The sequence below is a fragment of the Amia ocellicauda genome, chromosome 8, assembly GCF_036373705.1.
Source record: "Amia ocellicauda isolate fAmiCal2 chromosome 8, fAmiCal2.hap1, whole genome shotgun sequence".
NCBI lineage: Eukaryota > Metazoa > Chordata > Actinopteri > Amiiformes > Amiidae > Amia > Amia ocellicauda.
The window spans coordinates 7,590,529-7,604,979 of NC_089857.1; the positions used below are offsets into that span (position 1 = coordinate 7,590,529).

Below are 14,451 nucleotides of genomic sequence, written 5' to 3' on the forward strand. Positions count from 1 at the left end.
GCCCGGGACACACCAGCGCGCCACAGACAGTCCCTGCTAACACGCCACGTTGTGGCAACGTTGTGCGTTAGCTGGGGTGCCACACCAGACCGGAACTATATTTTACAAAACGAACACATTGTCTTGATAAAACAGCTGTAATTGAGTGCCTGACACGCCAGTCAAGCGCAATCTTGAGAAGGTGTGCATTTCAGTAAGGATTTCAATTGACATGCAGTATGAAACTGAAAGGAGGTTGCATCACTATGATGCATAACATTGCATGTATTGTATTTTCAAGTGTGTGCATTCATCCTGTTGTCATTTTGTTTTGAAAGCAGAAGAATCATTCAACAGGTTGCTGAGACAAATGTAAACCAGTAAAACATATGAAGAGAAACAAACCTTCAATATAAGTTCAGTTGTTTAAACATTTGACAAACTATGGTGAGGGGGTAAGAAATGACACAAATCCAGCAGCTCCTGTATTTCAATACACCAGAAGCCAATATTATTGGCGAGTCGGGTAGTCCATCATCACAGTTCGAGGGCAGGCATCATTTCAGTAATTTCATCCCGTTGCATTCACATCCGTGCCTTGAATGAGATTGAATGTGATCTTTGCTCTCAAGTATGTTCCCAAGTTTTACACTTTCGTGCTTTGCATGAATGGGAATGGAACCGTGTGTGTTGAATGAGGCTCCTTGTGAGCACTGAACTTTGTCCGGTGGAGTTCTTTTTGTGTTGCTGTAATTGTGTCATTTCTCGATGAGAAAGATTAGGCAACATTTAGTCACTTCTAGCCATGATGCTCAATTTATTTACGAATGTACCCTAGTTACTAGGGACCGTTTACGTTGGAGAACAAGATCTATTGTATGCCTGTGTATTTGGGGAAGTAAAATCTGAAATAATGATGAAATTGTGTGTATCCAAAGTTAAAACTCGTGATTTGTCGCCCTCTGGTGTGTAAAAGGTGAAGAAGCTTACAGCACCTGGTATTCCCAGGCGGTCTCCCATCCAAGTACTGACCAGACCCGAGCCTGCTTGGCTTCCGAGATCGGACGAGATCGGGCGTATTCAGGCTAATATGGCCGTAAGCCAGGAAGGCTGTCCCTGACGCTCTACTTAAAGGGAAGGCAATATCCGTTTCTGCCGTTCATACTTACAGTTGAACTGTCTCTCTACTCTAAAGCCCGGGACACACCAGCGCGCCGCAGACAGTCCCTGCTAACACGCCACGTTGTGGCAACATTGTGGCAACGTTGTGCGTTAGCTGGGGTGCCACACCAGACCGGAAGTATATATTACAAAACGAACACATTGTTTTGATAAAACAGCTGTAATTGAGTGCCTGACACGCCAGTCAAGCGCAATCTTGAGAAGGTGTGCATTTCAGTAAGGATTTCAATTGACATGCAGTATGAAACTGAAAGGAGGTTGCATCACTATGATGCATAACATTGCATGTATTGTATTTTCAAGTGTGTGCATTCATCCTGTTGTCATTTTGTTTTGAAAGCAGAAGAATCATTCAACAGGTTGCTGAGACAAATGTAAACCAGTAAAACATATGAAGAAAAATAAACCTTGAATATAAGTTCAGTTGTTTAAACATTTGACAAACTATGGTGAGGGGGTAAGAAAACACACAAATCCAGCAGCTCCTGTATTTCAATACACCAGAACCCAATATTATTGGCGAGTCGGGTAGTCCATCATCACAGTTCGAGGGCAGGCATCATTTCAGTAATTTCATCCCGTTGCATTCACATCCGTGCCTTGAATGAGATTGAATGTGATCTTTGCTCTCAAGTATGTTCCCAAGTTTTACACTTTCGTGCTTTGCATGAATGGGAATGGAACCGTGTGTGTTGAATGAGGCTCCTTGTGAGCACTGAACTTTGTCCGGTGGAGTTCCTTTTTGTGTTGCTGTAATTGTGTCATTTCTCGATGAGAAAGATTAGGCAACATTTAGACACTTCTAGCCATGATGCTCAATTTATTTATGAATGTACCCTAGTTACTAGGGACCTTTTACGTTGGAGAAAAAGATCTATTGTATGCCTGTGTATTTGGGGAAGTAAAACCTGAAATAATGATGAAATTGTGTGTATCCAAAGTTAAAACTCGTGATTTGTCGCCCTCTGGTGTGTAAAATATGCAAAAGCTTACAGCACCTGGTATTCCCAGGCGGTCTCCCATCCAAGTACTGACCAGGCCCGAGCCAGCTTAGCTTCCGAGATCGGACGAGATCGGGCGTATTCAGGCTAGTATGGCCGTAAGCCAGGGAGGCTGTCCCTGACGCTCTACTTAAAGGGAAGGCAATATCCGTTTCTGCCGCTCATGCTTGCAGTTGAACTGTCTCTCTACTCTAAAGTCCGGGACACACCAGCGCGCCGCAGACAGTCCCTGCTAACACGAAACGTTGTGGCAACGTTGTGCGTTAGCTGGGGTGCCACACCAGACCGGAACTATATTTTACAAAACGAACACATTGTCTTGATAATACAGCTGTAATTGAGTGCCTGACACGCCAGTCAAGCGCAATCTTGAGAAGGTGTGCATTTCAGTAAGGATTTCAATTGACATGCAGTATGAAACTGAAAGGAGGTTGCATCACTATGATGCATAACATTGCATGTATTGTATTTTCAAGTGTGTGCATTCATCCTGTTGTCATTTTGTTTTGAAAGCAGAAGAATCATTCAACTAGTTGCTGAGACAAATGTAAACCAGTAAAACATATGAAGAGAAACAAACCTTGAATATAAGTTCAGTTGTTTAAACATTTGACAAACTATGGTGAGGGGGTAAGAAAACACACAAATCCAGCAGCTCCTGTATTTCAATACACCAGAACCCAATATTATTGGCGAGTCGGGTAGTCCATCATCACAGTTCGAGGGCAGGCATCATTTCAGTAATTTCACCCCGTTGCATTCACATCCGTGCCTTGAATGAGATTGAATGTGATCTTTGCTCTCAAGTATGTTCCCAAGTTTTACACTTTCGTGCTTTGCATGAATGGGAATGGAACCGTGTGTGTTGAATGAGGCTCCTTGTGAGCACTGATCTTTGTCCGGTGGAGTTCCTTTTTGTGTTGCTGTAATTGTGTCATTTCTCGATGAGAAAGATTAGGCAACATTTAGTCACTTCTAGCCATGATGCTCAATTTATTTACGAATGTACCCTAGTTACTAGGGACCGTTTACGTTGGAGAACAAGATCTATTGTATGCCTGTGTATTTGGGGAAGTCAAATCTGAAATAATGATGAAATTGCGTGTATCCAAAGTTAAAACTCGTGATTTGTCGCGCTCTGGTGTGTAAAAGATGCAAAAGCTTACAGCACCTGGTATTCCCAGGCGGTCTCCCATTCAAGTACTGACCAGGCCCGAGCCTGCTTAGCTTCCGAGATCGGACGAGATCGGGCGTATTCAGGCTAGTATGGCCGTAAGCCAGGGAGGCTGTCCCTGACGCTCTACTTAAAGGGATGGCAATATCCGTTTCTGCCGTTCATACTTACAGTTGAACTGTCTCTCTACTCTAAAGCCCGGGACACACCAGCGCGCCGCAGACAGTCCCTGCTAATATGCCACGTTGTGGCAACGTTGTGCGTTAGCTGGGGTGCCACACCAGACCGGAACTATATTTTACAAAACGAACACATTTGTCTTGATAAAACAGCTGTAATTGAGTGCCTGACACGCCAGTCAAGCGCAATCTTGAGAAGGTGTGCATTTCAGTAAGGATTTCAATTGACATGCAGTATGAAACTGAAAGGAGGTTGCATCACTATGATGCATAACATTGCATGTTTTGTATTTTCAAATGTGTGCATTCATCCTGTTGTCATTTTGTTTTGAAAGCAGAAGAATCATTCAACAGGTTGCTGAGACAAATGTAAACCAGTAAAACATATGAAGAGAAACAAACCTTGAATATAAGTTCAGTTGTTTAAACATTTGACAAACTATGGTGAGGGGGTAAGAAAACACACAAATCCAGCAGCTCCTGTATTTCAATACACCAGAACCCAATATTATTGGCGAGTCGGGTAGTCCATCATCACAGTTCGAGGGCAGGCATCATTTCAGTAATTTCATCCCGTTGCATTCACATCCGTGCCTTGAATGAGATTGAATGTGATCTTTGCTCTCAAGTATGTTCCCAAGTTTTACACTTTCGTGCTTTGCATGAATGGGAATGGAACCGTGTGTGTTGAATGAGGCTCCTTGTGAGCACTGAACTTTGTCCGGTGGAGTTCCTTTTTGTGTTGCTGTAATTGTGTCATTTCTCGATGAGAAATATTAGGCAACATTTAGTCACTTCTAGCCATGATGCTCAATTTATTTACGAATGTACCCTAGTTACTAGGGACCGTTTACGTTGGAGAACAAGATCTATTGTATGCCTGTGTATTTGGGGAAGTCAAATCTGAAATAATGATGAAATTGCGTGTATCCAAAGTTAAAACTCGTGATTTGTCGCCCTCTGGTGTGTAAAAGATGCAAAAGCTTACAGCACCTGGTATTCCCAGGCAGTCTCCCATCCAAGTACTGACCAGGCCCGAGCCTGCTTAGCTTCCGAGATCGGACGAGATCGGGCGTATTCAGGCTAGTATGGCCGTAAGCCAGGGAGGCTGTCCCTGACGCTCTACTTAAAGGGAAGGCAATATCCGTTTCTGCCGTTCATACTTACAGTTGAACTGTCTCTCTACTCTAAAGCCCGGGACACACCAGCGCGCCGCAGACAGTCCCTGCTAACACGAAACGTTGTGGCAACATTGTGGCAACGTTGTGCGTTAGCTGGGGTGCCACACCAGACCGGAACTATATATTACAAAACGAACACATTGTCTTGATAAAACAGCTGTAATTGAGTGCCTGACACGCCAGTCAAGCGCAATCTTGAGAAGGTGTGCATTTCAGTAAGGATTTCAATTGACATGCAGTATGAAACTGAAAGGAGGTTGCATCACTATGATGCATAACATTGCATGTATTGTATTTTCAAGTGTGTGCATTCATCCTGTTGTCATTTTGTTTTGAAAGCAGAAGAATCATTCAACAGGTTGCTGAGACAAATGTAAACCAGTAAAACATATGAAGAGAAACAAACCTTGAATATAAGTTCAGTTGTTTAAACATTTGACAAACTATGGTGAGGGGGTAAGAAAACACACAAATCCAGCAGCTCCTGTATTTCAATACACCAGAAGCCAATATTATTGGCGAGTCGGGTAGTCCATCATCACAGTTCGAGGGCAGGCATCATTTCAGTAATTTCATCCCGTTGCATTCACATCCGTGCCTTGAATGAGATTCAATGTGATCTTTGCTCTCAAGTATGTTCCCAAGTTTTACACTTTCGTGCTTTGCATGAATGGGAATGGAACCGTGTGTGTTGAATGAGGCTCCTTGTGAGCACTGAACTTTGTCCGGTGGAGTTCCTTTTTGTGTTGCTGTAATTGTGTCATTTCTCGATGAGAAAGATTAGGCAACATTTAGTCACTTCTAGCCATGATGCTCAATTTATTTACAAATGTACACTAGTTACTAGGGACCGTTTACGTTGGAGAACAAGATCTATTGTATGCCTGTGTATTTGGGGAAGTCAAATCTGAAATAATGATGAAATTGCGTGTATCCAAAGTTAAAACTTGTGATTTGTCGCCCTTTGGTGTGTAAAAGATGCAAAAGCTTACAGCACCTGGTATTCCCAGGCGGTCTCCCATCCAAATACTGACCAGGCCCGAGCCTGCTTAGCTTCCGAGATCGGACGAGATTGGGCGTATTCAGGCTAGTATGGCCGTAAGCCAGGGAGGCTGTCCCTGACGCTCTACTTAAAGGGAAGGCAATATCCGTTTCTGCCGTTCATACTTACAGTTGAACTGTCTCTCTACTCTAAAGCCCGGGACACACCAGCGCGCCGCAGACAGTCCCTGCTAACACGCCACGTTGTGGCAACATTGTGGCAACGTTGTGCGTTAGCTGGGGTGCCACACCAGACCGGAACTATATATTACAAAACGAACACATTGTCTTGATAAAACAGCTGTAATTGAGTGCCTGACACGCCAGTCAAGCGCAATCTTGAGAAGGTGTGCATTTCAGTAAGGATTTCAATTGACATGCAGTATGAAACTGAAAGGAGGTTGCATCACTATGATGCATAACATTGCATGTATTGTATTTTCAAGTGTTTGCATTCATCCTGTTGTCATTTTGTTTTGAAAGCAGAAGAATCATTCAACAGGTTGCTGAGACAAATGTAAACCAGTAAAACATATGAAGAGAAACAAACCTTGAATATAAGTTCAGTTGTTTAAACATTTGACAAACTATGGTGAGGGGGTAAGAAAACACACAAATCCAGCAGCTCCTGTATTTCAATACACCAGAACCCAATATTATTGGCGAGTCGGGTAGTCCATCATCACAGTTCGAGGGCAGGCATCATTTCAGTAATTTCATCCCGTTGCATTCACATCCGTGCCTTGAATGAGATTGAATGTGATCTTTGCTCTCAAGTATGTTCCCAAGTTTTACACTTTCGTGCTTTGCATGAATGGGAATGGAACCGTGTGTGTTGAATGAGGCTCCTTGTGAGCACTGAACTTTGTCCGGTGGAGTTCCTTTTTGTGTTGCTGTAATTGTGTCATTTCTCGATGAGAAAGATTAGGCAACATTTAGTCACTTCTAGCCATGATGCTCAATTTATTTACGAATGTACCCTAGTTACTAGGGACCGTTTACGTTGGAGAACAAGATCTATTGTATGCCTGTGTATTTGGGGAAGTCAAATCTGAAATAATGATGAAATTGCGTGTATCCAAAGTTAAAACTCGTGATTTGTCGCCCTCTGGTGTGTAAAAGATGCAAAAGCTTACAGCACCTGGTATTCCCAGGCGGTCTCCCATCCAAGTACTGACCAGGCCCGAGCCTGCTTAGCTTCCGAGATCGGACGAGATCGGGCGTATTCAGGCTAGTATGGCCGTAAGCCAGGGAGGCTCTCCCTGACGCTCTACTTAAAGGGAAGGCAATATCCGTTTCTGCCGTTCATACTTACAGTTGAACTGTCTCTCTACTCTAAAGCCCGGGACACACCAGCGCGCCGCAGACAGTCCCTGCTAACACGCCACGTTGTGGCAACATTGTGGCAACGTTGTGCGTTAGCTGGGGTGCCACACCAGACCGGAACTATATATTACAAAACGAACACATTGTCTTGATAAAACAGCTGTAATTGAGTGCCTGACACGCGAGTCAAGCGCAATCTTGACAAGGTGTGCATTTCAGTAAGGATTTCAATTGACATGCAGTATGAAACTGAAAGGAGGTTGCATCACTATGATGCATAACATTGCATGTATTGTATTTTCAAGTGTGTGCATTCATCCTGTTGTCATTTTGTTTTGAAAGCAGAAGAATCATTCAACAGGTTGCTGAGACAAATGTAAACCAGTAAAACATATGAAGAGAAACAAACCTTGAATATAAGTTCAGTTGTTTAAACATTTGACAAACTATGGTGAGGGGGTAAGAAAACATACAAATCCAGCAGCTCCTGTATTTCAATACACCAGAACCCAACATGATTGGCGAGTCGGGTAGTCCATCATCACAGTTCGAGGGCAGGCATCATTTCAGTAATTTCATCCCGTTGCATTCACATCCGTGCCTTGAATGAGATTGAATGTGATCTTTGCTCTCAAGTATGTTCCCAAGTTTTACACTTTCTTGCTTTGCATGAATGGGAATGGAACCGTGTGTGTTGAATGAGGCTCCTTGTGAGCACTGAACTTTGTCCGGTGGAGTTCCTTTTTGTGTTGCTGTAATTGTGTCATTTCTTGATGAGAAAGATTAGGCAACATTTAGTCACTTCTAGCCATGATGCTCAATTTAGTTACGAATGTACCCTAGTTACTAGGGACCGTTTACGTTGGAGAACAAGATCTATTGTATGCCTGTGTATTTGGGGAAGTCAAATCTGAAATAATGATGAAATTGTGTGTATCCAAAGTTAAAACTCGTGATTTGTCGCCCTCTGGTGTGTAAAAGGTGCAAAAGCTTACAGCACCTGGTATTCCCAGGCGGTCTCCCATCCAAGTGCTGACCAGGCCCGAGCCTGCTTGGCTTCCGAGATCGGACGAGATCGGGCGTATTCAGGCTAGAATGGCCATAAGCCAGGGAGGCTGTTCCTGACGCTCTACTTAAAGGGAAGGCAATATCCGTTTCTGCCGTTCATACTTACAGTTGAACTGTCTCTCTACTCTAAAGCCCGGGACACACCAGCGCGCCGCAGACTGTCCCTGCTAACACGCCACGTTGTGGCAACGTTGTGCGTTAGCTGGGGTGCCACACCAGACCGGAACTATATTTTACAAAACGAACACATTGTCTTGATAAAACAGCTGTAATTGAGTGCCTGTCACGCCAGTCAAGCGCAATCTTGAGAAGGTGTGCATTTCAGAAAGGATTTCAATTGACATGCAGTATGAAACTGAAAGGAGGTTGCATCACTATGATGCATAACATTGCATGTAGTGTATTTTCAAGTGTGTGCATTCATCCTGTTGTCATTTTGTTTTGAAAGCAGATGAATCATTCAACAGGTTGCTGAGACAAATGTAAACCAGTAAAACATATGAAGAGAAACAAACCTTGAATATAAGTTCAGTTGTTTAAACATTTGACAAACTATGGTGAGGGGGTAAGAAAACACACAAATCCAGCAGCTCCTGTATTTCAATACACCAGAACCCAATATTATTGGCGAGTCGGGTAGTCCATCATCACAGTTCGAGGGCAGGCATCATTTCAGTAATTTCATCCCGTTGCATTCACATCCGTGCCTTGAATGAGATTGAATGTGATCTTTGCTCTCAAGTACGTTCCCAAGTTTTACACTTTCGTGCTTTGCATGAATGGGAATGGAACCGTGTGTGTTGAATGAGGCTCCTTGTGAGCACTGAACTTTGTCCGGTGGAGTTCCTTTTTGTGTTGCTGTAATTGTGTCATTTCTTGATGAGAAAGATTAGGCAACATTTAGTCACTTCTAGCCATGATGCTCAATTTATTTACGAATGTACCCTAGTTACTAGGGACCGTTTACGTTGGAGAACAAGATCTATTGTATGCCTGTGTATTTGGGGAAGTAAAATCTGAAATAATGATGAAATTGTGTGTATCCAAAGTTAAAACTCGTGATTTGTCGCCCTCTGGTGTGTAAAAGGTGCAAAAGCTTACAGCACCTGGTATTCCCAGGCGGTCTCCCATCCAAGTACTGACCAGGCCCGAGCCTGCTTGGCTTCCGAGATCGGACGAGATCGGGCGTATTCAGGCTAGTATGGCCGTAAGCCAGGGAGGCTGTCCCTGACGCTCTATTTAAAGGGAAGGCAATATCCGTTTCTGCCATTCATACTTACAGTTGAACTGTCTCTCTACTCTAAAGCCCGGGACACACCAGCGCGCCGCAGACAGTCCCTGCTAACACGCCACGTTGTGGCAACGTTGTGCGTTAGCTGGGGTGCCACACCAGACCGGAACTATATTTTACAAAACGAACACATTGTCTTGATAAAACAGCTGTAATTGAGTGCCTGACACGCCAGTCAAGCGCAATCTTGAGAAGGTGTGCATTTCAGTAAGGATTTCAATTGACATGCAGTATGAAACTGAAAGGAGGTTGCATCACTATGATGCATAACATTGCATGTATTGTATTTTCAAGTGTGTGCATTCATCCTGTTGTCATTTTGTTTTGAAAGCAGAAGAATCATTCAACAGGTTGCTGAGACAAATGTAAACCAGTAAAACATATGAAGAGAAACAAACCTTGAATATAAGTTCAGTTGTTTAAACATTTGACAAACTATGGTGAGGGGGTAAGAAAACACACAAATCCAGCAGCTCCTGTATTTCAATACACCAGAACCCAATATTATTGGCGAATCAGGTAGTCCATCATCACAGTTCTAGGGCAGGCATCATTTCAGTAATTTCATCCCGTTGCATTCACATCCGTGCCTTGAATGAGATTGAATGTGATCTTTGCTCTCAAGTATGTTCCCAAGTTTTACACTTTCGTGCTTTGCATGAATGGGAATGGAACCGTGTGTGTTGAATGAGGCTCCTTGTGAGCACTGAACTTTGTCCGGTGGAGTTCCTTTTTGTGTTGCTGTAATTGTGTCATTTCTCGATGAGAAAGATTAGGCAACATTTAGTCACTTCTAGCCATGATGCTCAATTTATTTATGAATGTACCCTAGTTACTAGGGACCGTTTACGTTGGAGAACAAGATCTATTGTATGCCTGTGTATTTGGGGAAGTCAAATCTGAAATAATGATGAAATTGCGTGTATCCAAAGTTAAAACTCGTGATTTGTCGCCCTCTGGTGTGTAAAAGATGCAAAAGCTTACAGCACCTGGTATTCCCAGGCGGTCTCCCATTCAAGTACTGACCAGGCCCGAGCCTGCTTAGCTTCCGAGATCGGACGAGATCGAGCGTATTCAGGCTAGTATGGCCGTAAGCCAGGGAGGCTGTCCCTGACGCTCTACTTAAAGGGAAGGCAATATCCGTTTCTGCCGTTCATACTTACAGTTGAACTGTCTCTCTACTCTAAAGCCCGGGACACACCAGCGCGCCGCAGACAGTCCCTGCTAACACGCCACGTTGTGGCAACATTGTGGCAACGTTGTGCGTTAGCTGGGGTGCCACACCAGACCGGAAGTATATATTACAAAACGAACACATTGTTTTGATAAAACAGCTGTAATTGAGTGCCTGACACGCCAGTCAAGCGCAATCTTGAGAAGGTGTGCATTTCAGTAAGGATTTCAATTGACATGCAGTATGAAACTGAAAGGAGGTTGCATCACTATGATGCATAACATTGCATGTATTGTATTTTCAAGTGTGTGCATTCATCCTGTTGTCATTTTGTTTTGAAAGCAGAAGAATCATTCAACAGGTTGCTGAGACAAATGTAAACCAGTAAAACATATGAAGAAAAATAAACCTTGAATATAAGTTCAGTTGTTTAAACATTTGACAAACTATGGTGAGGGGGTAAGAAAACACACAAATCCAGCAGCTCCTGTATTTCAATACACCAGAACCCAATATTATTGGCGAGTCGGGTAGTCCATCATCACAGTTCGAGGGCAGGCATCATTTCAGTAATTTCATCCCGTTGCATTCACATCCGTGCCTTGAATGAGATTGAATGTGATCTTTGCTCTCAAGTATGTTCCCAAGTTTTACACTTTCGTGCTTTGCATGAATGGGAATGGAACCGTGTGTGTTGAATGAGGCTCCTTGTGAGCACTGAACTTTGTCCGGTGGAGTTCCTTTTTGTGTTGCTGTAATTGTGTCATTTCTCGATGAGAAAGATTAGGCAACATTTAGACACTTCTAGCCATGATGCTCAATTTATTTATGAATGTACCCTAGTTACTAGGGACCTTTTACGTTGGAGAACAAGATCTATTGTATGCCTGTGTATTTGGGGAAGTAAAACCTGAAATAATGATGAAATTGTGTGTATCCAAAGTTAAAACTCGTGATTTGTCGCCCTCTGGTGTGTAAAATATGCAAAAGCTTACAGCACCTGGTATTCCCAGGCGGTCTCCCATCCAAGTACTGACCAGGCCCGAGCCAGCTTAGCTTCCGAGATCGGACGAGATCGGGCGTATTCAGGCTAGTATGGCCGTAAGCCAGGGAGGCTGTCCCTGACGCTCTACTTAAAGGGAAGGCAATATCCGTTTCTGCCGCTCATGCTTGCAGTTGAACTGTCTCTCTACTCTAAAGTCCGGGACACACCAGCGCGCCGCAGACAGTCCCTGCTAACACGAAACGTTGTGGCAACGTTGTGCGTTAGCTGGGGTGCCACACCAGACCGGAACTATATTTTACAAAACGAACACATTGTCTTGATAATACAGCTGTAATTGAGTGCCTGACACGCCAGTCAAGCGCAATCTTGAGAAGGTGTGCATTTCAGTAAGGATTTCAATTGACATGCAGTATGAAACTGAAAGGAGGTTGCATCACTATGATGCATAACATTGCATGTATTGTATTTTCAAGTGTGTGCATTCATCCTGTTGTCATTTTGTTTTGAAAGCAGAAGAATCATTCAACAGGTTGCTGAGACAAATGTAAACCAGTAAAACATATGAAGAGAAACAAACCTTGAATATAAGTTCAGTTGTTTAAACATTTGACAAACTATGGTGAGGGGGTAAGAAAACACACAAATCCAGCAGCTCCTGTATTTCAATACACCAGAACCCAATATTATTGGCGAGTCGGGGAGTCCATCATCACAGTTCGAGGGCAGGCATCATTTCAGTAATTTCATCCCGTTGCATTCACATCCGTGCCTTGAATGAGATTGAATGTGATCTTTGCTCTCAAGTATGTTCCCAAGTTTTACACTTTCGTGCTTTGCATGAATGGGAATGGAACCGTGTGTGTTGAATGAGGCTCCTTGTGAGCACTGAACTTTGTCCGGTGGAGTTCCTTTTTGTGTTGCTGTAATTGTGTCATTTCTCGATGAGAAAGATTAGGCAACATTTAGTCACTTCTAGCCATGATGCTCAATTTATTTACGAATGTACCCTAGTTACTAGGGACAGTTTACGTTGGAGAACAAGATCTATTGTATGCCTGTGTATTTGGGGAAGTCAAATCTGAAATAATGATGAAATTGTGTGTATCCAAAGTTAAAACTCGTGATTTGTCGCCCTCTGGTGTGTAAAAGATGCAAAAGCTAACAGCACCTGGTATTCCCAGGCGGTCTCCCATCCAAGTACTGACCAGGCCCGAGCCTGCTTAGCTTCCGAGATCTGACGAGATCGGGCGTATTCAGGCTAGTATGGCCGTAAGCCAGGGAGGCTGTCCCTGACGCTCTACTTAAAGGGAAGGCAATATCCGTTTCTGCCGTTCATACTTACAGTTGAACTGTCTCTCTACTCTAAAGTCCGGGACACACCAGCGCGCCGCAGACAGTCCCTGCTAACACGAAACGTTGTGGCAACGTTGTGCGTTAGCTGGGGTGCCAAACCAGACCGGAACTATATTTTACAAAACTAACACATTGTCTTGATAAAACAGCTGTAATTGAGTGCCTGACACGCCAGTCAAGCGCAATCTTGAGAAGGTGTGCATTTCAGTAAGGATTTCAATTGACATGCAGTATGAAACTGAAAGGAGGTTGCATCACTATGATGCATAACATTGCATGTATTGTATTTTCAAGTGTGTGCATTCATCCTGTTGTCATTTTGTTTTGAAAGCAGAAGAATCATTCAACAGGTTGCTGAGACAAATGTAAACCAGTAAAACATATGAAGAGAAACAAACCTTGAATATAAGTTCAGTTGTTTAAACATTTGACAAACTATGGTGAGGGGGTAAGAAAACACACAAATCCAGCAGCTCCTGTATTTCAATACACCAGAACCCAATATTATTGGCGAGTCGGGTAGTCCATCATCACAGTTCGAGGGCAGGCATCATTTCAGTAATTTCATCCCGTTGCATTCACATCCGTGCCTTGAATGAGATTGAATGTGATCTTTGCTCTCAAGTATGTTCCCAAGTTTTACACTTTCGTGCTTTGCATGAATGGGAATGGAACCGTGTGTGTTGAATGAGGCTCCTTGTGAGCACTGAACTTTGTCCGGTGGAGTTCCTTTTTGTGTTGCTGTAATTGTGTCATTTCTCGATGAGAAAGATTAGGCAACATTTAGTCACTTCTAGCCATGATGCTCAATTTATTTACGAATGTACCCTAGTTACTAGGGACCGTTTACATTGGAGAACAAGATCTATTGTATGCCTGTGTATTTGGGGAAGTCAAATCTGAAATAATGATGAAATTGCGTGTATCCAAAGTTAAAACTCGTGATTTGTCGCCCTCTGGTGTGTAAAAGATGCAAAAGCTTACAGCACCTGGTATTCCCAGGCGGTCTCCCATCCAAGTACTGACCAGGCCCGAGCCTGCTTAGCTTCCGAGATCGGACGAGATCTGGCGTATTCAGGCTAGTATGGCCGTAAGCCAGGGAGGCTGTCCCTGACGCTCTACTTAAAGGGAAGGCAATATCCGTTTCTGCCGTTCATACTTACAGTTGAACTGTCTCTCTACTCTAAAGTCCGGGACACACCAGCGCGCCGCAGACAGTCCCTGCTAACACGAAACGTTGTGGCAACGTTGTGCGTTAGCTGGGGTGCCACACCAGACCGGAACTATATTTTACAAAACGAACACATTGTCTTGATAATACAGCTGTAATTGAGTGCCTGACACGCCAGTCAAGTGCAATCTTGAGAAGGTGTGCATTTCAGTAAGGATTTCAATTGACATGCAGTATGAAACTGAAAGGAGGTTGCATCACTATGATGCATAACATTGCATGTATTGTATTTTCAAGTGTGTGCATTCATCCTGTTGTCATTTTG

The 14,451-nt window shown here is 43.5% G+C and overlaps 12 non-coding genes across 12 annotated transcripts; all 12 read right to left on the bottom strand.

Annotated features, from left to right (window-relative positions):
- Positions 1-962: 962 nt before the first annotated feature.
- Positions 963-1,081, bottom strand: LOC136757227 (5S ribosomal RNA). Its single transcript, XR_010819265.1, has one exon. It is a non-coding gene; the product is annotated as a 5S ribosomal RNA (ribosomal RNA).
- Positions 1,082-2,147: 1,066 nt separating this feature from the next.
- Positions 2,148-2,266, bottom strand: LOC136756384 (5S ribosomal RNA). The gene has a single exon (XR_010818472.1). It is a non-coding gene; the product is annotated as a 5S ribosomal RNA (ribosomal RNA).
- Positions 2,267-3,321: 1,055 nt separating this feature from the next.
- On the bottom strand, positions 3,322-3,440 carry LOC136756032 (5S ribosomal RNA). The gene has a single exon (XR_010818138.1). It is a non-coding gene; the product is annotated as a 5S ribosomal RNA (ribosomal RNA).
- Positions 3,441-4,496: 1,056 nt separating this feature from the next.
- LOC136756398 (5S ribosomal RNA) lies at positions 4,497-4,615 on the bottom strand. Its single transcript, XR_010818485.1, has one exon. It is a non-coding gene; the product is annotated as a 5S ribosomal RNA (ribosomal RNA).
- Positions 4,616-5,681: 1,066 nt separating this feature from the next.
- LOC136757219 (5S ribosomal RNA) lies at positions 5,682-5,800 on the bottom strand. Its single transcript, XR_010819257.1, has one exon. It is a non-coding gene; the product is annotated as a 5S ribosomal RNA (ribosomal RNA).
- Positions 5,801-6,866: 1,066 nt separating this feature from the next.
- Positions 6,867-6,985, bottom strand: LOC136756936 (5S ribosomal RNA). The gene has a single exon (XR_010818987.1). It is a non-coding gene; the product is annotated as a 5S ribosomal RNA (ribosomal RNA).
- A 1,066-nt stretch (positions 6,986-8,051) lies between these two features.
- LOC136757452 (5S ribosomal RNA) lies at positions 8,052-8,170 on the bottom strand. The gene has a single exon (XR_010819472.1). It is a non-coding gene; the product is annotated as a 5S ribosomal RNA (ribosomal RNA).
- Positions 8,171-9,225: 1,055 nt separating this feature from the next.
- Positions 9,226-9,344, bottom strand: LOC136756133 (5S ribosomal RNA). Its single transcript, XR_010818236.1, has one exon. It is a non-coding gene; the product is annotated as a 5S ribosomal RNA (ribosomal RNA).
- A 1,055-nt stretch (positions 9,345-10,399) lies between these two features.
- Positions 10,400-10,518, bottom strand: LOC136756607 (5S ribosomal RNA). Its single transcript, XR_010818680.1, has one exon. It is a non-coding gene; the product is annotated as a 5S ribosomal RNA (ribosomal RNA).
- A 1,066-nt stretch (positions 10,519-11,584) lies between these two features.
- LOC136756385 (5S ribosomal RNA) lies at positions 11,585-11,703 on the bottom strand. Its single transcript, XR_010818473.1, has one exon. It is a non-coding gene; the product is annotated as a 5S ribosomal RNA (ribosomal RNA).
- A 1,055-nt stretch (positions 11,704-12,758) lies between these two features.
- Positions 12,759-12,877, bottom strand: LOC136756511 (5S ribosomal RNA). The gene has a single exon (XR_010818590.1). It is a non-coding gene; the product is annotated as a 5S ribosomal RNA (ribosomal RNA).
- Positions 12,878-13,932: 1,055 nt separating this feature from the next.
- On the bottom strand, positions 13,933-14,051 carry LOC136756675 (5S ribosomal RNA). The gene has a single exon (XR_010818742.1). It is a non-coding gene; the product is annotated as a 5S ribosomal RNA (ribosomal RNA).
- Positions 14,052-14,451: the final 400 nt, after the last annotated feature.